The sequence below is a fragment of the Pelodiscus sinensis genome, chromosome 21 (genome assembly GCF_049634645.1).
Source record: "Pelodiscus sinensis isolate JC-2024 chromosome 21, ASM4963464v1, whole genome shotgun sequence".
NCBI lineage: Eukaryota > Metazoa > Chordata > Testudines > Trionychidae > Pelodiscus > Pelodiscus sinensis.
This window is the reverse complement of record NC_134731.1, coordinates 6779264-6804052: the sequence shown is the minus strand read 5'-3', so window position 1 is coordinate 6804052 and position 24789 is coordinate 6779264. Positions and strand designations below refer to the sequence as shown.

At 38.9% G+C, this 24789-nt stretch overlaps 1 protein-coding gene across 12 annotated transcripts in view; it reads left to right on the top strand.

Annotated features, from left to right (window-relative positions):
- BCAS3 (BCAS3 microtubule associated cell migration factor) overlaps positions 1-24789 on the top strand; it is a 593281-nt gene that overhangs the window by 354628 nt on the left and 213864 nt on the right. The window lies entirely within an intron of this gene.

The following is a 24789-nucleotide window of genomic DNA, read 5'->3' as shown; positions in this document are numbered from 1 at the left end:
CAAAGTGCTTCCTGGAAGCTGCTGTGAACCTTCATTCCCATTGATTTTATGGTTGGTGAAGGTGTTAATTGTCCTGCAGGATCATGCGTACACTTGTAGTCTATCCCATTAGATGAGCATTACTCTAATATGCAGTGGAAAACCAAATGTACAAGAGAAGACTTCAGCATTCCAAAGAAAAGAGTGCTTTGGCATTTGTTAAGACCAAGATGATAAAAATAGCCAGTTAAGGCTGTGTCTACACTACAAAGAAAAGTCGGAAAAAGATACGCAAATTGTGGTTCGCAATTTGCATATCTTTTTCTGCTTTTCTTCCAAAAGAGGCTTTTCCGACATTTGGCCCATCTACACAGGGCCAAATGTTGGGGAAAAACCCCTCTTTTGGAACATCCCTTCTTCCTTGTAAAACGAGGTTTACAGGGATGCCGAAAAAACGCATCTGCTTTTCCAATTTTTTTCAGAAAAGCAGACACATTCCTTGGATGTGGCAGAGCTTTTCCAGGATACCTCCATGTCCCGAAAAAGCTCTGTAGTCTAGATGTACCCAAAGGCTCCTCCATATTTCCTGACAAATCAGGAAAGAGATCTTGGAGGGACTCCAAGAAGATCTTACCAAACTGAGTGATTGGGCAACAAAAATGGCAATGAAATTTAATGTGGATAAGTGTAAAGTAATGCACACCGGGAAAAATAACCCCAACTATACGTACAGTATGATGGGGGCTAATTTGGCTACGACAAATCAGGAAAGAGATCTTGGAGTTATCGTGGACAGTTCTCTGAAAACTTCCACACAGTGTGCAGCGGTGGTCAAAAAGGCAAATAGGATGCTAGGAATTATTAGGAAAGGGATAGAAAATAAGACCCAGAACATCTTACTGCCCCTGTATAAAACTATGGTACGCCCACATCTTGAATACTGTGTACAGATGTGGTCTCCTCACCTCAAAAAAGATATTTTGGCCTTGGAAAGGGTTCAGAAAAGGGCAACTAAAATGATTAGGGGTTTGGAACGGGTCCCATATGAGGAGAGGCTAAAGAGACTGGGACTTTTCAGTTTAGAAAAGAGGAGACTGAGGGGGGATATGATAGAGGTATATAAAATCATGAGTGGTGTGGGGAGGGCGAATAAAGAAAAAATATTTATTAGTTCCCATAATAGAAGAACTAGAGGATACCAAATGAAATTAATGGGTAGCAGGTTTAAAACTAATAAAAGAAAGTTCTTCTTCACACAGTGTGTAGTCAACCTGTGGAACTCCTTGCCAGAGGAGTCTGTGAAGGCTAGGACTATAACAGAATTTAAAGAGAAGCTAGATAATTTCATTGAGGTTAGGTCCATAAAAGGCTATTAGCCAGGGGATAGAAATGGTGTCCCTGGCCTCTGTTTGTCAGAGGCTGGAGAAGGATGGCAGGAGACAAATCGCTTGATCATTTTCTTCGGTCCACCCTCTCTGGGGCACCTGGTGTTGGCCACTGTCGGCAGACAGGCTACTGGGCTAGATGGACCTTTTGGCTGTACCGGGTCAGACCTTCTTATGTTCATATGTAGACGGTGCTTGGTCCTACAGTGAGGGCAGGGGACTGGACCGATGACCTCTCGAGGTCCCTTCCAGTTCTAGTATTCTTGAGTCTATATTTAGGTATTTACATAAACGACTTGGTTTTGAGACATGCCAGGGTCCAACAAGCTTATTGAAGACATATTAGGAGCTCAGTTCATTTGAAAATCAAACCCACCTTAATTAGGTGCCTAACTCTGGATTTGGGGATCCAATGTTAGGCTCAGATCTTTCTTACTTATTTTTTTAGGTCTAGGAATTTTCTAAAGAGCAGCAGAGAGTAAGCACCTAGTTGATTTAGGAGTGCCAGTCACTTGGATGCTCTTGTAAACCCAAGCCATTAGTATGTATATCTCTCAAAGAGAGTATGCACAAACTGGCAGCCAATTTTTTGCTATTTTTTTTAATGGCAGCCCTTTCACTGGGAAATTTATTGGCTTAGGTATGCTGCTATAGTAACCATGGGATAGTTATGCTCATTTAACTCCTTGGGTGGACACTCTTGTAATGAGTATATTTCTCTGCTTGTGTTTATATCACTTCCAGAGTGATATAAGATGAACCAGAAAAAGACAGTATTATTCCAGAATCAGAGCCTCCAAAAGTGTAGTTAATTATTATGGCAAAATTATACCTATGTAATGATGCCAGTAAATGTCCTTCTGCTGACAATTCCTAAGTCCCATTGTCTGTGCAGTGACAAGGGTGCAGATATGAAGAGTCTGCACAGACTGGAAGAAGAGCAGTGCCTTGGCCTTATATAGAAAGAAAAAATATAAAAAACACAACGAAAACCACAGAGCAACTTCAGAATTTGGCAGTATTAGTATTTTTCTCTTTAAAGTCCCCCTATATTTTGTGTGTCTCCTTTACCTCCATACTTATTACAGTAAGTCTGACTGGAGTCGCATTCCAAGACATTGTCTTCATTTTCTTCATGACTGAATGTTCATTTTGAAAATCATTAAATATTTAAAAATGGAAAATAAAATGAAATAAGTGCATATAATTACTCCTTTAAATGTACAGCAAAAGTTCAATATTAAAATGTTGATATTCAATATTCTGTGGTACATTTGAACTGTTATTAACATTATAACAGCACCATGAATGCAGATGCTGCACAAAATACGGCTCTGATCCTGCACACTCTTAGGCTATGTCTAAACTACATTCCTCTTTCGAAAGAGGAATATAAATGAGGCTGATCAAAAATTCAAATGAAGCGCAGATTTACAAATCTTGCACTTCATTTGCATAATCACATGAGAGCACTTCTTTGAAAAAGAAACCGCAGTGTAGACAGCGTTCTATTTTAAAAAAAAAAACCACACCTTTTTCTAAAGAACCCATATACCTCTTTTTTTCAGGAATACGGGTTCTTTCTAAAAGGGTTTTTTTTTTTCCGAAAGAACCCCATCTAGACTGCAGTTTCTTTTTTGAAAAACCCTTTTTCGAAAAAGCGCTCTCACGTGATTATGCAAATGAAGCATGAGATTTGTAAATCTGCATTTGATTTGAATTTTCGATCAGCTTCATTTACATTCCTCTTTCGAAAGAGGAATGTAGTTTAGATGTGCCCATCACACATCTGACGTTAAGCATTTGAGTAGTTTAATCAAAGTCAGTGAGGCTGCTCACAAGCATGTGTTTGCAGGTTTGGGGACACTGACAGGACACAAACCCTGAAGAGTTGTCCAAAACAGACAATATAAAGCACAGGGCAATGTTGAGGTAAAGGAATGTATAGACAGCTTGTTGAGAAGTCCAAAATAAAAAACGTTCAGGGAAGTAGGTTTTAAGGGCAAACTTCACGGATTCTCATCTTGAGCAGCACAGATTTCTGTAACTAACTTTCTTGTTTACGTTGAAGTATTAAAAACTAAATCCGTGTAGGATCAGCTATTGATATAGTCAGCATTTCAGTATATTTTTGTGCTAATTCTTTTACGCGAGTCTGCTTGCTGAGCTGTCTTCATTCAGTAATTTAATTTGGATGTGGGTCTGAGATCTGGTGGCTGATTAGAAAACGTGACCTGCTTGAGTGATCAAGAAGGTAAATTGATAAATGTTGTAGCAAAGGTTGGCAGCGTAGGAGAGGGGAGACGCTGCCTTGTGCTCTGGGCTTTGACACTGATCAAGGTCAGCTCCAGTTCATTGCAATGTTTTGAGTTTCAGGCTCATTATGAATGTATCTACGTACTGTATTTTAATCCTAATTCCTGGGTATTGGCTGTTCAGCAGCATTTAATGTGGCAGGAGTTTACAATAGTCAATGTAGACTAAGGAACAAAAAGCGTTTTTTTTTTAATTATTTGATTTCTTGTGGAAAGAAATAAATAGCCACCTGTGCTCTGTTGATTAGTGGTTTAGGTATTAGGAGGATGCTATGATTAAACTAGTAAATGAATTATTTAAATTCCCTTAACTTTCTTTAGCACCTTGCTTAAGGTTATCACTGTCCCAGAGAATAACCACATGAAACTAGGAGTAACAAATTATGTGGAACAGCCAATTATGAATGACTATACTATTAAATAATATGCTATTGCAGATGTTCTAGCCAGGATGCAGAAATGGTTTGGTTTTTTTGATCAAATACCTTTCTTTTAGGTTTTCCCAGGCTCAAATCTCTTGCCATGAGGTTAAATTATGTTAAATCGACGAAAAAAAACCTGCCTACAGAAATACTTCCAAAGTACTTTTCTTGAAGCATAACTGTGAATCATTTTGAGCTTAATGGTTTTAAAAAATCTAGAACAAAAGAGTTTTTCCCTACAACAGCTGTGCAGTTTTATTAAAAATTTAAAGAAATCTTATGTGTCTAATCCTTTGAGCGGATGTGTAATTACTTGGCTTGGGCTCTTACACATGGATAACTTAGCTGTACTGTGAGACAAGATTCTTATGTTTAATTTAAAGAATCATGGGTGTGCTTTGGAGATTATCAACACCAAGCTTCGTAAAGCAACACAAAACCAGAACAACTATTATACATTTTCATTTGTGATACAGATGTTACAAGCCATCTGACTAGCAGATAGTAGATATGCAATAGCAAACAGCAGCATCAGATGCAAAATGTAAATGAAAATCAGTCTTGTATTGGTAGTTTTCACTTAGGGCATGTCTGCACAGCAGGGCTAATGTTGGAATAAGCTATGCAACTTCACCTACGTCAGTTGCGTAGTTGAAGTCGAAATCGTTTAATTCAGCTTTTGGCGCTGTCTACACAGCAGGAAGTCGAAGGAAGAACAATCTTCCTTTGACTTCCTTTACCCATCATGAAATGAGGGTTACCGTGAGTCAGAATAAGAAATCCTCCAGCTCAACATCATTTTGAAATAAAGGCTTGGTGAGTAGACACACTCTTCGTTATTTCGGAATAACGTCAGTTATTTCCAAATAACGCTGCTGCGTAGACATACCCTTATTTCGCTTTAAATAGCTTTTCTTGCTGTCAGTTTTTCCTGTTTGACACAGTTTTCCTATAGGTAGATCTGTCGCTTATTCCATTAGCTACTCACCTTTTCCTCTGTGTGAACTTTACTAGCAGCAGCTCCCTTTTTTTTCCACCTTCAGCCTCATTTGTTAAGACACTTGAATCAATAACATTCTGGGGCTGGAACAGGCCACTATCAAAGATCAGCGCACATACAGTCGTTTGCTGCATTACAGAGAATTCTGTCTGCAATCGTTCTTCATTTGTGGAATTAAAAAATGTTGTGTTTTAAAGTCAGAAGAACATCCTTTTTCAGAGATGGCCATTATATAAGAAATGTCTCTACTTTCCTGTTATTTTGAGCACTTTCATCAGGATACAGCATGCTTCTTATTGAAGTCTTTGTGCAGCTAAGAGATACCAGAGTTGGAATGTTACTCCTTGTAACATAGTTTGACACATTGGCCAAAATCAGGGTCAACTCTACTGAAATCAAGGCCAAGCCTGACTTTGGCCTGTGGATGATAGGTTCTTTCCCCCATCCCAATTCCTTATATTAGTTGCATTTGTGTTATTGCATTTGGTTTTAGTCACTTTGGTAGGGCGCAAACATAATCATGCCATTTTCTTCCACAGACATCATGTGCGGACATTATTTTCAAAATCTGTATTACAAAGTCTTTTATCCTTTTATTAGTTTAGTACTTAAGCCTTAGACATAAGAAAGAAGCCTATCAGTGAAAATCAATTGAAATGCAGTTAGATAAAGATCTGATGTACTGTTCAGGAGCCTAGGCACCACACAATAAAATCAATTAGAGCCTTTCCAGCCCCATACACTTTTACCCACCCAATCACTTTTCACACATTCCCTCCATTAGCTTGGCTAAAGTTTTTTTTTTTTTAATGTGAATTATGATGAATGAGACTCTTGTTATATATAGATGGGTCATTACCTTACGGAAACCAGACTGTATTGGCGTTCAGTGATTAAGGCTTGCTGCTACTACCATCAAGAAAGTCCAAATTCATCTGCTTCAATTTATGATAGGAAAGCTGTAGTCATTCTCTCGTTCACTTAACCATGTTATAATTGTGATCTGGTTTTGTTCGTCACAGTAATTTACGTAACCCCTTTAGTATTTGTTTATAATTGGGCTTAGATATCAAACTTAAAAATGTAATAGAGTAAATAAACTAAGGAGAAATAAATAAAAATTAAGGGACTCTACATAGAAAAGACAGGAAGACTGGGTTAACTGCCTAAAAATGAAGTAATTTGGACCAAAAAGCTGTAGACCTAGAAAGATGTATTCAGTCAGAGTGTATGAGTGAGGTATATGAGCCTGCTATTTGAGCTTTGCTGTAATTACTTCATGACTAAAAACCTAGTGACTGTTTTCCCCCCTCCCCCTTTGCTGGAGTGGATTGCTTAATTTAATTTGAATTTGTGTCATATGACTCAAATATTAACCAAGCAAACAAGGACAACTGGAACGGCAGCTCTGTTATGTGCAAGCGTTATGCAAATGAAGATGCAACTCAAACTAGGCTTCTTGAAAAATCTGCCCTAGTAAATTAGCGGAAAATGCGCCGCCATAAACAGCTGTTGCATTTTAATCAAGCATCTGTAGAATATATTTTGCTTTGCGTTAAAAAAAACAAACAAACAAAAAACCCCACACCCAGATTGCACCAACCCCATTTTATATTCCAAAATTAACCCCTTCTTCACTGGTAGAATGTAACACTTCCAGCTTGGTGCTGTAGTTTCGTCAGGGGAGCTGGGCTGGGTATGCTGAATTGATATTCAGGTTGCCTTGTTGCTTTAAAAGCATATTATGTTTATAAAGAGAAGAATAATTAACACCTTTTACTTCAATGTAATTACTCTGTCCATTTTGATGTTGCATGATGGTAGGGTTTGAAGAATATTGAAGGACGATATTGATCCAAATAGGTTTAAAGGGGTTTTTTGGTCATTCTTCACAAATTATAATTTCGTGATGAAGTAGAATTCATCTTGCAAAATAGTTGAGCTCTCAAAGCCAGTTAGAAAATGTGCTTTTTATTCTTGTGATGCGATACCAAATCCTAAGTCTTGTCATTTAAAGAGTTAATAAACACCCTGAGCTGTGCTGATCTTGTAGCTTTAGTGAGCCTTAATCTGTAAGCTTGATTACCTCCCAACCCTCAGTCGCCTGCCTCCCTCCTAACACAGTGGGAGTTTTACGGCAGCATTAGTGGCATTTTGCCCAGTTTTGGCTTTAGGGAAATCATTCAGTGAGAAAGAAAAGCAGAAGGACAGGATCTGTCTACTGCTGTGAGGTCATTAACACAACAGTATGGCAGGACAACACTTGAGGGGTGTGTAGGGTGGCAGTCCCTACTGTTAAATTCCAATGTGTCTTTCGATGTTGTGTATACATCCTATTGTGGACCAATCTGTGACGTCCTTGGAAATGATTTACTGTGGTTGTTTCAGAAGAAAGGGTATTTTTATTGCCAATGCAATGTGTGTGTGTGTGTGTGTGTGTGTGTTTCTCACACTATTGGCACTATTCCTCATGAAATGAGGTTTATCAATTTTGAAATAAGCCCTCCGCTATTTTGAATTCATTTCAAAATAACGGAATGGCTGTGTAGACGCTAGGAAAGTTATTTCGAAATAAAGGCTGTTATTTCAAAATAACTTTGCTGTGTAGACATACCCGTAGAAAACAATTTAAAGGGTGGATTAGGATTTTAACTGTTAAAGTGAAAATCCTAATTTAACTGCACTAACTATATCAGAGGGAAATATGACTGATAGTCACAGGTCTCAAAGCTCCTATTTAGAAGGGTACAGAGAAGGCTCAACCTATCAGATGATCTGCTATCTTCTTTCCTCAGCCTAAAAAGATCTAACCACCGTTGGGGCTGTGGAGTCCAGGGCAGCCTGGAGGGTGAGTGCAGGGCCTGGCACCAGCAGCAGCAAGCACCCCAGCCCTCTCTGCTCTGACCCCAGTCCAACCTTTCTCACCCTCCTGCTCCACTCCCGCCCTGACACTTCCTGCTCCTGATCCACCCATCACATTCCAACCCTGTCGCCAAGTCTCCGTTGGCAGCCCGCTTCTTTCCAGCTTCCGTCCTGCCCTCAGCGTGATGGCAGGAGCTGTCGGGACAGAGCATGGCATCAGGCTGCCCTAGACCCCACGTGCCCTGAAGCATGGGAGCCCCCCAAAGCGTGGGGGCTGGGACAGTGGCCCTGGTCCACCCTATGGACTCTGCTTGGACCAGTTTTGGACACTAACAAAAATTACGTAAACCTGGCACTCGTGGTCTTCTGTATCTATGTGCAGGTACAAGGTGGATGGTCACTCGCTGTGGCATTATGGAAAGAGACAGAGCATGTTAGTGCCTGTTTGCCTAGTGATCCGGAGATGTCTAGATATTTTATTCCATCAGGTTTTTATACTGTACCCATCACGGTGATATCCGAGGGCCTGTTACAGATCTCATTGAGCTCCCTCTTGTGGTCGGGTGTCAGGTTTCTGTTCTGGACCTGATCTTTGGATCCTGTGTGCCTTAAATCTTAATGGGTCTGACTGGTGTCTAGAATTTGTCAGTCTAGACTTTCCAGTATATTTCTAAGTGTCCCTAGTCTCTAAGACGAGTTCTGAATCCCAACTCTCTTCCTTCTCTATCTTAAGTGTTCCCTCCTATGATCTCCACTCTCATAGGCCCTGTGGCTTACTGTATAATCCTTTGGGTCTTTGCAATGGTTACAACAAAAGAACACACAGACTTTGCAAAGGAATTTCTAAATCAGACACACTTTGATAAACCATACGAGTTATAAAGCTAGGCAAAAATAACAAACGCATCCAAACCCGACCCTTTGGTGTCCTGATGGCTCTGAGAGCCCTTTGGCTTAGAGTGAATGTCCTTTCAGAATCTCAGAATCCTCTTGTATGCTTCTCCTCCTGCTTTGTCTTTCTGTTGTCACACTTAATGGAAGGCCTGTAAGAGCCCCAGGCTCAAGAAGATCCAGCCCTTACGTAGCTTGTACTACATCTAGACTGCAAGCCTCTCTCGAAAGAGGCTTTTTTGAAAGATACTTTCAGAAAAGCCTCTTTCGAAAAACAGCATCTAGTCTACAACCAGTACTTTCGAAAAAGCAAGCTGCTTTTTTGAAAGAGAGCACCCAGGCAGCCTGGATGCTCTCTTTTGAAAAAGCAGAGTTTGCATTACATAGCGCCTTTTTTCGAAAGAGCACTTTCAAAAAAAGGCGTTATTCCTCATAAAACGAGGTTTTCCGCTGTCGAAAAAACTGCTGCGTTCTTTCAATTGACTTTCGAAGAACGCGGCAGCAGTCTAGACACAGGGGAAGTTTTTTTCGAAAAAAGGCCAGATCCTAGACACACCCTTCGTGAGCACCCAGAACAGCTTCAAAACCCTTACCAAGTGATCAGTTGTTTAATTTCAGTCCACTCATCCCGGGGGGGGCCGAAGTAGGAAAAATCATTCCCCTACTCTGCAGCCAGCTCACTGTTCTAGTATGGACCCATTTGAATGGAGGTGAAGAACTCCTGAGGGCTTTCCCATTCTTAGCCCCTCGACCAGCATAAGCTTTTCTCCTAACACTCTCCGGGTTTCCCAGCTGAAGATGGACGCTGTGGTACAAACATGAAGGCCGTAGTACAATTTACAGTCAAAATGGATTTCAAAATGGACACACAAATATATGCAGACATACCTTAATCCATCACAGAACCTATGTATCCCACAGGCCCTGTTTCTGTAACGGAGTTGAGAAGAAAATCTTCCACTTGCTTCTCTCACCCAATCAGACACACCCACGACATGCAGAATATAGTCATTAATTTTGTGGCGCGTAGCATGGATGTCAAATATCGGAAGGTGAGGAATAGAATCTGGATTATTGTATAAAACAATAAATCTGGGCATGCCTTGTTGCTACGGAATGCTGCAGCATGTCTCCTCGGCAGCGCTGGTGACCATGAACCCAGCAAATTTATCTTCCACTCTCTCAATTATCTTCCCATAAAATCAAGTTTTGGTCTATCATCAAAGTGCTCAATGGTGTGAGCCCAGGATAACTCGAAAACTGTCTGAAGTAGGAATGTGACTTGGTAACTAGTCAACCAGTTATCCAGTGAGCATCAGCCCATATGGGAGTAGGAGCCCCACAGGCTGGTGGCTGCTCCAGCCGGACAGGAGCAGTACCCCGTCAGATATCCTGCTTAATCGGTTAACCAGTTAAATCTAACGTTTACCCAGTTAACTGATTAAATAGGATTGTACATTCCTGGGCTGAAGTAGGTACGTTAAATATCAGTTAATTGAATAGTCACGTAACCTCCTAAATTCTTATCGGTTAGTCAACTATTCTCTAGTCCCCGGGGTAGGGCCATGGCAGCAGCCTCTGTCTAGGGTGGGTCTGAGCTCCCAGATCTGGCATGAGCCAGAACTGAGCCAGGCTGCCTGCCTGCCTGCCTGACTCCTAACACGCTTTAAATGCAGAGCTGCAGCAGAGGTAGGTCCCGGACCTGTCACAAATCAGGATACAGTGGGGCAGGTGGCCAGCCTACTAAAAAATGTACTGGCAAGGGGCAGGAAGGGAAATGCATGTAGTCTATAACATTAACCTATAAGCTTTTGCTTATCGGTTAATCGACTACTTATTACATCCCTAGTCTGAAGTGCTAGGATGAAGACCCTGGTTGTCCCCTTCCACAAAGGAACTTTCCGCAATAGAAGAAAATCTGACCCGTGTGAGAGACAGAATTTACTTGTGGGACTGATCCAAGACTGTGGTGTGATCTCTCCCAAGAACGAAGAGCCATTACAAGCTTTACCACCTCCTTCTGCAAGTGTAAGACATTATTTGAGCTTGACTTCTCCAACATAAATGTATAGCTCTGTGACGCGTGTGTGCTTGTTTGTATTAAAAAAAATTATCAAAACAAAGCACTCTTCCCCCTGGGGAGAGGAGAAGAGAGCAAACAACTCACGACAGATGTTAAAAACATCACTTAATGCACTACTGGAAGGTACTCAAATACTATGATGATAAGGACAATAGAAAAAGCCTATATAAAATAGAATAATATTTAACTATTTTATATTTTTGGGTCAATGGGCAGGCATACAATACATAGAATGCCGAGTAAGGTTGAGTTAAACTAAGACTTTGACATCAAGCCATATAAATCACCAGGAGGAGGCTTATGATGTAATATATAAATTATGTATGAATAAAATCTTTACGTTTCTATAGGCTTTGCACTATTGTAAAATACTTGCCAACATTTAATATCCTCTTTATTTTCCATGACCATACCATGACCTTTGAAATAAAAGTTGCAGATCGGAAGTAACTGGCTGAGAATTAGTGGTTGGTATATTCCAGTTTAAATAGAAATGTCCTCGGTTAAAATATGGTTCATTCATCGGTCAAACCGTCCTTACTTCCTTTAATTGAATTAAGATGGGCAAATGAGAGATCTGTGCAAGACAGAAAAAAATTCTTTTGCAAATCACTGTTATCCTTCTTTGGATAGTGTAAAACGAATCAATTAGAGGCATGTCAAAGCGTCTTTTACACATGCACAACTTTGAAGCAGAGAACACTTCATAAAAGTGGAAATTTAAATTGGAAATAGGAGAATATAAATTAGATTTTACAATTACACCTAATTTAATTTCTGTTTTTGAGAAAGATAGATGACTGCGTTATTTGATCATATTTTATAGGCTGTTACATCTACTGTAATCATTTTTTATAACTTGTACATTTCCAAAACACAGCCACATATTTTTCATTTAATTAAATCATAGTGGCAGCTACAAAAGAAAAAGAAAAAGAAAAAAAAGTCTTTGTCTTCCACCATTAAAATGAAGGCTCCTGCTCCTTAGTTTAAAAAATCTAGCTAAAAACACAGAATTTAAATTAGAACGCAGGAAACTCAAAATACTTATTCTCATCTTGACTTTCTTCTCTTCTGCATTCCTTTCTGTGCTTAGTAGCTCATCCAGAAGCCATTATTTTATTGAAACAGATTTGTATTTTTTCCCTCCCAATTGGAACAAGTCGATGCTCCAATAGTTTATTTGGTTCTCTCTCTTGAGTTTTGTTTTTTTCTTTGTTTTTGTTGGGAGAAGGGAGATGGATCAGAAAAGACTGTTTCAACCTAGAAATATTTTCACGATGTCTGGTGTTTTTAAAAATGCAGGATATGCATGTATAGCAAATATAACCATACTAAATAAAGGGCTCTATCACCTCAGAGGAAAATTCTAGGGTAACAACGTAAGGAGTTACAACAAGTAAAGTGTAGAAATTAAACCAGGGTTTCACTTGTGAAAATAATATATTATCACTAAGATATAGTAATGTTCATTGAGAGATTCCTTTTAGGGAAATAATTTAATCTTTAGGCTCCTTTTATATTTTTTAACAAAGAAAAACTTTGTGTAAATGTAGTCAAACATATAGGCATGCATTTTAAGCCCTTGAGAAACAGGAAAATATAAATTACAGGTACAGGGGTTGTTTCTTTGGTATCTTTTGGGGTTTTTTTATTATGATAGTCAAATATTTGGAGTTTAACTGTAGGGCATTATTTTAATCTCAAATGTGCATGGAAGCCAGTTAGGAAACTTTTTTAGTAATTTGAATAACAAACGATCATTTATTATAAAACAGAAAACAAAACAAATGAGTAACAAATACATATTTCTTTAAAAGTTACATTTTGTTCTTTTGACTCATCCCTTGTCAAAAATGTTTGCTTTCTTGTAGGGGTGGAGAGAGTGTTTGCTTTGGGTAATCTCGCACTACATGCGCATTAACCATAGTTTTCATGTTTCCTGATGACTGCAGTTGATCTTTCATAAAATCTATCAAACCGATAGCCCCCTACCTTTATGTTTTAAAGTCAATAGAGGAGGTAATGTTTTCCATCGTATGCTTTATTGGTATATTGGTCTGTTGTGAGGTAGTCAGAGGAGGAGTGTGCGTGAAAGTGAAAATACCAATTACTGAATAATGCTAGTGCCAAATCTGTATACTGTAAGGATGTGTCTAGACTACAGGGTTGTTGTTTTTTTAAAAAAAATTCCTCTGCATCTAGACTGCCACTGCGTTCTTTTGAAATTAAATCAAAAGAATGCAGCGGTTTTTTCGATTGCAGTAAACCGCATTTTATGAGGAAGAATGTCTTTTTTCAAAAGTGCTCTTTCGAAAAAAGGTGTTCTTGAATGCAAACAGTGCTTTTTCAAAAGAGAGTATATAGACTGCCTGGGTGCTCTCTGTCGAAAAAGCAGCTCACTTTTTCAAAAGAAGTGATTCTAGTGCAGACACTCTTTTTCGAAACAGGCTTGCAGTCTAGATGCAGCCTAGGTACCTTTATGCTGCACTGGATTGCTTTTCAATTGTCCTGTAGAAAAAAAAAAAAAAAGATGGAATGATCATTGGTAGAATATGTTTCAAGCACATTAACGGAGAAACTTTAAGTTATTTATTGACTTAAATAATACATTAAGTACATTAAATACACCACTGGTGGTGTAAAATGTGTTCCAATTGTCATCATGACTAACAATTTCAGCACATTTTGTTCCTTCTTTTGTTTACACCCATGGCAATTTGCTTATAAACACCATCACTGGTGGTGGGTCAGAAGGTTACTGCTTGAGGTTAAGAGTAGTAAGGGTCATCTGCTATTAACCTAAATTTAGCAGCAAATAGCCCAATCATGCTAGGTGCGGAGTGCCAACATATATTGAACTTAGTAGAATTTGAGGGTTCTTCTGCATCTCGCAAGATTTGGCCCTAAGATATTTTTAATGGTTTTCTACTTTATCTTGTGGAATGTAAGTATTTAATTAAACCTCTTTGATTTTTACACTCTAACTGTGTCACTTTTGACTTCATGAACTGTTGACCAAAGTCTAATTTATTAAGTTAGGGCTTGATTCTGCTGTTTTTGGAGTTGGAGCATTTTTCATTAACATCAGTTGGATCTGACAAATGATGTTTAACAATGCAGACACATTGCTGTATTCAAAGACTGCAAGAATAGTTCATTCAGTTGTGACTTCATAACATGTTTATGAATTATGTAAAAAACATTAAATAGATTTGTATACGTTTTTCCAAAAACTGAAGGTTTGAATTTTTCCCCAGTTTTCAGAGAAGTTTGCAAATCCTAGATACAGATGGTGTTCAGGGCTAGGTTTTTTAAAAGTGACTAGGGATGATGGGTACCAAACTTGACACCTTAAAGGTAAAGCACCTGACTTTTACAGACTATTAGCCTCTGGAAATTGTACCCCATTAAGGTGTTTCAGACTGGGCACGCAAAATCACTTGTCAGTCTTGAAAATCTCAACTTGTGTATGTTTGCAAGGAAATACTTGATAGGGATTCATTTTTTGAAACCACACGTGATGACTGATACTAAAGATAAGAATTTTTCCATAAGATCTTCTCTTTTTAATGCTTTATGGATAGTGAATCCTGCTCATAAAGAAAACTTTGTCTTTATAGCATCTGATCATTTTTGTGTCTAACAGTTTCTGAAACCAGTGAGAGGCTTCAAAATTCAGAAGCAAATTAAAAGTATAAGGCTTCATTTGACAATTTGTTTTAATTTTTCATAAGACAGCTTTGAAATCCATCACATCTTTTAAAAGAGACAAATTGTTCCCATTAATGTTCCCTGTATTTACAAAGTTACATTGTGTTTCTGAAGACCGTATAGTCCCTAACATCTCTTCTGCATTGTGCACTCAGGAAGTTCATGTAATTCTTTAAAATTTCCTGTGTTCCTATCTCTTTAACATACACTTGACACAACTCCATTTCCCTGGGAACTCTTTTTGACGAGTTTGCCTGACAACCTCTCCTACAGTGTCAAACCATTCTATGTACAGCCTCATGTGAGAGAAGCTGAAAATTTACAGTTGCAGTTAAACAGTCTGGCTGAAAACTTCTACATCACCCAGGGATTCAGACGCATGGTTCTCATACATGTTAATGGAAATATACTATTAATTATGTAAAATACAGAAAAAAATGTACATCTAGAATTCCTTGGCGGGGACTTTTTAATAAACTCCTTAAAACATGTTTGATCGAATTTACTTAGTTTTATTCAAGTCACCTTTCTCTACAGGTAATTCTGTTCTGAAAGGGTAAACAGTGTGTCTAGTATAATTTTGTAGGCACTCTTTGGAAGTTTTCTTTTGCATAAAGAATCACATTCTCCAAAGCATAGTTAATAAGAAAGTTGGCTGAGTGATCAGTGACCTTGCCTTGTGCTAGTTTAATTGTCTGATTAATAAATAAGAATATTTAGCTGCCTGTTGAGTGGATCTTCTATACAAAAGCCAATGTTTGTGGTATAATTCTGTATCTAAAAGCAAATTTGAATGCTTATGCTAACTCATACTAAGTCAGGTACTAAGTAGGTCTTAGGTAAGCACAAAGCTACATGCAAGGATTAGATACCTGTACTATATGATAATATAAAAGTATTCTTCCTCTTGTCCCTTTTGAAGGATTGAGGTCAGACATGCAACTTTCAGTCTCTTTACACCCTTTTTCAGTAAAGGAGACACATTTTGATGAATAGATTTCCTGAAGAAGAGACTCTTTTTCACAATGCCTTGTTAAACTATGTGTTCAGATAGTCATAGTGATGCGGCAGTATTCATTTGATGTGGAAACTTCCAGTAAATAGTTTCATAAGACAAAAGGAAATAGTTAAGGTATAAGTTAGGGAGTAGTTCAGGGCACCCTGAGTTTTTACATGCACATTAAATAGTGGATTATTTTATTTAATTTCACTTAATTTAATTAACAAGATTAATGCATCATACGCAGGTTTTGACTTTGTTTTTTGTTTGTTTTGCTTTTGCACTTAAACCTAGCGAGGAAACCATTGACTGAATTGCAAAATCACATCATTTCTTTGTGTAACAAACCTCTATTTCTGGATTGTTGCAATGTCTGCACACCAATAGTGTGGCCGTTAATTTTCTGAATCAAATCCTGTGTGAGGAGCCAGATGGCTTGGCAGCATCTTGTCATCCCTGCTATTACAAACACATCTAGTCAGGAAAAAAGAAGATTGAATTGTGATTTCACAGATTTATCATTAGTTAATCTGGGCTAGAGAGGCTTCAAAGATTCCATCAGTTAATTCGCTCAGTACTTGTGGACATTTCTGGCACATGGTGCTAAAGCTGCTTTCAAATCCAAGCTGCAAAGCACAATTGAAAAGTAGCAATATGCATACTGTCTCTGCCTGCATTTTAAAAACCTGTTAAATATAGGTGGAAGTGAAACATTTTCCAAATGATTTAAAGCCCAACTGAAAGGAGCTTGTTTGGTAGAGTCAGGTTTAGCTTTTCGAAAGCATGTGCCGTAATCACTGAATCTTTCTTGACCTAGCATCCAGGTTTCACTCTGCATTTTAATTGAAATGATTTGTGAAGATCCAGTTCTGTAATACAGAGGAATCCACAAAGAAAAAGGAGAATGGTTTTTCCTTTTGGCTAGCTACGGTGCCACTTTCACCTTTGCAAAGAGGCCTACTAAATAATAATCAGCTGCAATCTGTGAATTTCCCTCCTCTTATCAATTATTAAATATCGTAAACCTTCTGTTTGGATAATCTTGGCACCACATTAAGCGTTAACAGTAAATTTATTTTTAATTAAATCTGTGCATTGAGAATAAAATGAGGCTCTTCTGCATACTGAACAGAACACATATGCCATCTTAACTTACTATCAAACCTGATAATGCTTTTGAAAGTTGTAAAGGGCTATAGTTCATTGTCTCTCTTCCATTTAACTTAAAATTAAATCGTATTGATTCATGAGTCCATTGGAGATCATTTGCATTTCATTTGTCAGTGTTTCTGAAAATGCTTCCCTACCCCCCCCCCCTTTTTTTAAGTATTTCCTCAGATATATTTCAAAACTTTCTTGGTTCAGGATAGCTACAGGTGTCCAGGAAATAAACATGCATTAAGTCTGGTGGATGCATTTCTGAAACAGTGCTTTAGAGGCGGGGGAAAGCAGTGATACTCTTTTTGTTTGTGTGGTAAGATACATTTGATGTGAAAGATTTCATTTATTGAAGAAGTGGATTGTGATTGATCTCTATTCTTCTTAAGTTCATAATAGGTCCACTGATGTTTTCTAAAAACATTTCAGCTAAAGAGAAGACTGTTCCTATAAAGATTCTATTTGAATTTTTTTTAAAGTACAATCCAGAAGATTTTCTTACACTGATATGAAAAGTGGCCCAACAAAAATGGTCTGTGTGTGTGTATTTCTGTTAACCTTTGGCTAATGTGAATGCTGTCTGAAATCCCTGAGTGCTTATTAGCAGGAGAGGAAGCCGCTCAAAAGTGTTGTGAATCTCATAATTTATTTTTTCAACTGATACTTCCAGTTCTGGATTCTGTGACATTAGCCCAAAGGGAAACACCGGTCCCTCAGATTACACTGTGCAGCCATTGTCTTAACTGTCACAGCAATAATGCGTAAAGCTGTTTGCATAGCGTGCTAACTCTAGCAGGGTCAGTTCCAGTCTGTGGCCGCTAAAAATGAAAAACATGCCCCAGCCGGGACAAGAGCAGGGTCAACAGCTGGCAAAGGATATGGCAATCATTTATATAAATATGCTTTCTCAAGCCCGCAAAAACAAAAAACCCAAAACCCAGCAGCTGGGAAGGGTTGGATGTAGCCCCAAGGCTACTTAAGTCCCTTCCAGATGGGGAGGTTAGACCGGGGCTAGCCAGACTGCTCCACATAGACTTCCGATTCGCATTAGAAAGAAAAAGAGTGGAGGAAAGGAAAAAGGAAGAAAAGCTACAAGCATGACTGCTCTGGTTTTCACCTAACTTAATCAAATAAGTGAGGAGTTTCCGAGACGGAAGGCTTGCATTGATTGGTATTCACTCTCAGTTCTGCGGGCTTGTCATGGAGTCTGATACACTCCTTAACGGTACAAAAGGGAAGCATATATGCACTATAGAATAGTTGGGGTGTAATGTCATGGTCATTGGTAGGCAGATGGAAGAATGGTACAAAGATTTCTATTCCATTTGCCACTTCTGCGTATTTACGAAGACGATCCAGTGGAGAAGATTGGGATGTTGGCCTTTTCCATGATTTTTAAGTGGAGAGGGGATGATTGATTTACGTAATTTGTTTTACCCATATTCTATGTACTTGTATATATTCTTCTGGGTTCACTTTAAAGTTACTTGTCTCGGTGCAGAAAAGTATTTATTTTAACTTCTCTTTGCCTTAAGAATTAAATGTGAGGAACCTTTTTTCATTCTCCCCCAAAAGCATTGCAATTGAGATATAAAGGTAAAACAGATACCATTTTGGTGATTAAAAATAGTTGCTACTAGAAGATTTCTCTGGCATTGCTTGGGTCCTTAACGTCAATGTTTGTTTTTCTGAAAACTAAAATTAGAATGTTCATGCTTCATTTAAATCATTGCTCTGGGGTAGGGCTGGGGAGGAGGGGTTCGGTAGTCAGGCTGCCCCAGGAGAGAGGGCTACCCCAGCCCTCTCTCACCATAGCAGCTTGGGGCCAGGTGAGAAGCGCCTCTCTATAGTTGCTGCAGCTCCAGTGGGCCCAGTCGGAGGGGAAGGGTAAATTTCCCCCAACTGGGGCAGGTCCAGGTTCGTGTACCCCCGCGCTCCTCAGCCAGAGTGAGGAATGCAACAAACCGCATTTACCCTTCACTCCCTAACAAAGGGGAGCAGTCAGCAATGCTTCTGTATGAATCAGGAGAAGCTTTAGCCCTCCCTACAGGGTACCTGAGCGGTGGGAGGCTTGGGGTGGGAACAGTTCTGGACAGGGCCTCCCCTCCCCCAGAAAGCCCCTTTCACCCGCCTGGTGATTGTCTTTTTTCTGTATTGTTTTATAAGACCCAGTCACATTCCAGGCACATCCCATTTTCCTGGCCCAACCAAAACCTTATCTCGCTTTCGGTTATGCTAAGAGGAAGAAGCGTACCAAATTTGGTGGTCCTAACATTTAGGAATTCCTGAACAAACAGGCACAGAAACTCTCTCAAATGTTGTAGACTATACAGATTCCGCAATATTTTGAAAATTAACTTTGTCTTCACTCAGAAGCTGTGCAAAACAGACGTAAATACACACACACAAACACACAGTCACTTCACCTGGAATTATGTAGTCTGAAGAAGGGGTTGAATACCGTTTTCATCCTTCACCAAGAATCCTATCGTAAAATGTCCTGGACACTCTCTTCTCCCTTTGGCTTTGGTATGATTTGCCCATTCTTTGTATTTTGCCTATTCTGCAACTTTCTGAATCAGACCCTATTTTATTACCTCATCAACTGGACAACAGTGTCAACATGTCTATTTTCTTAATCAACACTTAAAGGTACCAGAATTAGGAGACGCAGAACACTAAGGCAGGGGATCCCAAAGCTGCCTAAAGGAGATAGATGTAGACATTGGGTGCTAATTCTCCCTTGAAAATTGCAGCCTGAATTTAATAGAAATGTGAAGTTTATGTGATAGGTAAGTCCTCCATTTCCCAGGTATTGCTATTCACACAACGGAAATAGTTAAGCACCACCCCTTTGGTGCATAACGCCCAATCTGTTTGTGTTTTATTTAAAACTAAAACCAGTCTTTCATTGAGTATTTTGCATTCTGGAGTAAGAGATGAATTTTTTCTGTCATGGATTGAGTTTTGGGTCAATCAATTGACAAAATTTTCTGGAGATTTTTTTTTCTGTGGTGTACAGTTTTTTCTCCAAACTATTTTTAGTGCATCTAAAAAAGAGGTAACTTTTCTGCATTGAATGGCACTGGTAAGTAATGATTGTCATCTATTTTCTGTTACATTAGCCTCTTCTTTCGTTTTAAGAAAACAATCCAGCACGCTTTAGTTTCTTCACCAACAGACAGCATGTATCTCCTATTTGATCTGCTTAGACACCACTAGCCTCGGGACTGGAATCCTAAATCTCATCCTTATGTTGAAATGTCCCTGCTGTCAGACCAGTACAATGACACAGCATATAGAAACCTACATAATCCAAACCTTTAAAAATGTTTTCCTTAAAAATGATTGGTCTTCAGATGGTTATTCTAGAATTCTCCTTCCACAATCACTTGAAGATGTTTTGTACTCATTAGGTTGACATTGAAGTACAGAAACCTCCCATTTATGTCACTGTGGGCTTGTCAATACAATGGAGAAGATCAGTGCTACTGCAGTCGATCTTCTGGGGTTCGAATTAGCTGGTCTAGTGAAGACACGCTAATTCTAACTGAGAGGGCGCTCCCATTGGCCCCGTTAGTCCTACTCTTCACGAGGAGTAAGGAAAGTCGACGGGAGTGTATGTTCCCATCGACCTCCCACTGTGTGGATGGCACCAAAATTTGACTCCAGCTACATAATTAATGTAGCTGGAGTTGTATATCTTAAGTCAGGCATGTCCAAAGTCTGGCCCGTGGGCCAATTGCGGCCCGTGTTCCGGTTTAATACGGCCCCCCAGGTAATTTGGCAATATCTATCTTTTAAGGCCCCCAACAAATCCATATGTATTGAAATGAATACATTGTAAAATCTCAGTTAATGTCAGTTGGTCTAAATCAGTTATAAATATATTTGGACACAACATGTATACTTGGTGTTATGTTCCTGTTCGTATTTTTTTAACTTAAAAGTTGACAGACAACCTTTATTACCAATAATATGTAATGTACTTTACAATGTTCCTGACATATATTTCAGCTTCCTGGATTTTTTTTTCATCTGGCCTTCAGATATGAAAGGCAGAGTGATTTAACACCTGTTTAGATTTGTCATCCATGTGACGAAATGAAAAGTATGCCGTTTGCAATAAACTTTGCATAAAATAGTTAATTTGCATTTAATTTTAATGGTTCAAAGAATGTCAGGCAAAATGGTCGGCCCTCACGCATGTTCACTTCATCAAATCTGGCCCTCTTTGAAAAAAGTTTGGACTCCCCTGTCTTAAGTCAACTTTCCCATTTAGCATAGACTGTGATGTCAATTATTGGACAATTATGTTACTGTTCAGGCAATATAGGTAAAATCTTTCCTGTGGAAGTTGGTGGGAATTTTGTTATTGACTTCAAGACGCAGCAGGTATCAGAGCTTCAGGCCATGTGGTACTTGTCCTCACTCCTTACTGGTGCGCAGAAAATAGATGTATACAACATCACTCTTTTGTGTGCAGCTCTGTTTTCCATATGCAGTATACTATATTTTTCCTAATAAACGATAAACAGCTTCCTTCCATAAATTTAAGCAAGGGAGGAAGCCATAGTATAAGAGGGAGCGGTCTTCTGTTGGATTAGGAACTAGTTAAAAGATAGGAATCAAAAGGTAGGAATAAATAGTCAGTTCTGACATTGGAGCAAGGTAAATTGCTGGTCTCCTGAGAGCCTGTACTGGGACCAGTGCTATTCAACATATTTATAATGATCTGGAAAGAAAAGGAAAACAGATGAGAGAGTTTGCAAATTATACAAAATTATTCATAATAATTAAGTCCAAAGACAGAAAATCATAATGCCGCTATATAAATCCATAGAATCCCCCCACCTTGAATACTGCATCCAGTTCTGGTTGCCCCATCTCTACAAAGGTTTGTTAGAATTGGAAGAGTACAGAAAAGGGAAGCAAATGAGGAGGGGGTATGGAATAGCTTGCTTGCCTATTGGGAGAGACTAAAAAGACTGATATGACTGAAGGCGGATATAATAAAACACTATAAAAACCTGAATGCTATGAAGAAAATAAATAAGGACCTGCTGTTTGCCCCTTTACATAACACATGGACCTGAGTCACCCAATGTAATGAATAAGCAGCAGGTTTAAAACAGAGGGAAGTACCTCTGCACAATACAATGGAATTTGTTGCCTGATGATGTCGTGAGGGCAAAATGTAGAAGCGGGGCCAGAAAAAAACTGATAAGTTCATGGAGGATAGGTCTATCAATGGGATGTTAGCCAAAATGGTCCAGGATTCCACCCCATACTCTGAGAACCTGTGAATGCAAGAAAATGTGGGTGGTAAAGAGAGGGGAGGGGGTCATTCAATAAAGTGCTCTATTCTTTTCACGTTTGAAGCCTCTGGGGCTGGCTTTTGTTGGAAGACAGGATACTGGGCTAGATAGGCCAGTGGTGTGACACGGTGTGGTCATACTTGTGTTCTTATGTTTTAACAAAACTACCCCAGAGCCATGTAGATTCCTCTTTTACTTTTGCAGATAGTCTTATAAACACAAGATGTCTTGGGTTTTTTTCTGACTATGCAACTACTGCATAATAGTCACAAATACATTGCCAAGAGAGAAATACATTTTGTGTAACATTTTACCCTACAGTAAAACTATTTACTCTATAGTCAGTGACTTGATTTGAATGGGTTTGTGAGCCGTTCAAGTGTATTTTTGTATGCAATATTCATCTTTTGCGTTAGATGTTATCTCTCTTCCTCTTGGAAAAGGCCAGTAAAATGAGGTAATTTAAAACTACCTGAAAAACATCCTTCCACCTTACTGTTGGGCCCTCAAGTCATAACCTCTTGACCCCAGAGGTTACAGGTCTAGTGCTTTTTTATCCTCCTTGATTCCTCTGTATCTACCCACTTCCTCGATAACATTAGAGCCTTGTTATATAAGGAAATTGGAAACACCAACAGGCCTGTTTAGGGGCAGGAATCTCTTTCTGAGATAAGAGTTGTCCTCTACTTTGGAGTAAGAAGGAGTGCTGATTTTAAATAGTACTATGACGGATACTTAGGAATCTAGTACCCTATGCTGGCCGGTTTGTAATGTCTGAACTGAAACTGTTTGAAAACTGTTATCCTACTTTCTTTTCTTCTCTTTTTTGCTATAAAATATTCTTTTTATGTTTATTTTCTTTATAAAACGTTGCAGATGACATTTCAGCTTTTTAAAGAAAAACCTTCCAAAGTCAAAATTCTTTAGAGAAATCGATAACGGATTAATAAAATTGTCTATTTTCACTGACTTGAACATTTTTAATATTTCCCTTATGATTGTTGTCTAGTTATAACAATTCTTAAGAACTTTCTGTAAAGACAGAAATCGTAGCTTATTTCTAGAAATGGATATTTGAGCTGGGCTCTTTATGCTAACCCACTAGTGCTCTGGAATTGAGCATCAAGGGGAAAAGAAAGGGAGTCATTTCAAGGCCAGCAGTGTCATCTGTGTCAAAGGCTGCTGTTAGTCGTTGGTCCTGACGTGCCAAGCCTAGATGCTGTAAAATCAAATGAATCAAAATAAGAGGAACGGATTTTAAAATGGCAAACTACAGAGAACATTTTTTTAAAAAGCAAAAAACTGTTATTGTCGGTTGGGTTCAAAACCTGAGCACATACTGTGTGCATTTACATGATCCGCTGGTAACTAATGCAAACATTAAAACGTTTGCATTAATGCAGAGTACTATGCAAAATAATAATGCTCATGTAAACCACTTTTCCACTTCAGTATTTATTGTCCACGAATCCTGGTATGCACACAAATAATACCACTTTAAGTGGCAATATTACCCTTCCCATAAATGGTTCCATCACCCTTGTTCTAGCTTATTAACTGATGCATGGAGAATAGGTCCATCAATGTCTATTAGCCAAAAATGTCCAGGACACCACCCCATACTCTGAGTGTGTCTCAGGTTTAATGTGGATTTATAGTTTGCCAGCAAGAGAACAGCCAGACTGGGTCAGACCAAAGGTCCATCCAGCCCAGTGACCTGTCTGCCGACAGTAGCCAATACCAAATGCCTCAGAAGGAGGGATCACAACAGGTATTCCTCATGTAATCCCTCCCCTTTTACCCACCTCCAGAGAAACAGAGGACAGGGATACCATTCCTACCCATCCTGCCTAATAGCCATTGATGGACCTAACTTCCATGAATCTATCTAGCTCTTTTTTTTAACCCTGTTAAAGTCCTAGCCTTCACTGCATCCTCTGGCAAGGAGTTCCATAGGCTGACTGTGCGCTGAGTGAAGAAAAACTTCCTTTTGTTTGTTTTAAACCTGCTGCCTGTTAATTTCATTTGGTGACCCCTAGTACTTTTATTGTGGGAATAAGTAAATAACTTTTCCTAGTTCACTTTTTCTATACCAGTCATGATTTTATCGATCTCTGTCATAGTGCCCTTTAGTCTACTCTTTTCTAAGCTGAAAAGTCCAAGTCTTTTTAATCTCTCTTCAAGAGACAGTAAATTGAAGGAAGTGATGTAATAAAATTATTTCTAGCACCTAAGAATAAGAACATGGGCTCTTGGAAACGTATTTAAATAACTTCAAATCTAGGGTTTAAGTCCAATAAATGTATCTTTCAGGGTACACTATCTTCTTGGCAAAGTCTAAGAAAAAATATTTTTCTCCTTTCGTTGTAATAAATATGGTGCTTGAGAAGAGAGTTGACTAATGGTAGTAGTCGAGACCAGTTTTCTGGCCAAGTAAAATGCAGAAGTTAGTCAGAGGGCGTAAGCTTCATATCAAGCTACGTTATGTGGATTCCAGTCACAAGGCTATATATGCGAGTTTGTGAAGTGGAGCACTTTCCTTTAGAGTAAATTCAATCCTGCTTTACTTCTCTCAGTGGAAAAACATGAAACGTTCTAGCTCTACCGGTAAATATATAACAGAAAACTCCTCCAATCATCTCAGCTGAGTTGAGAATAAAAA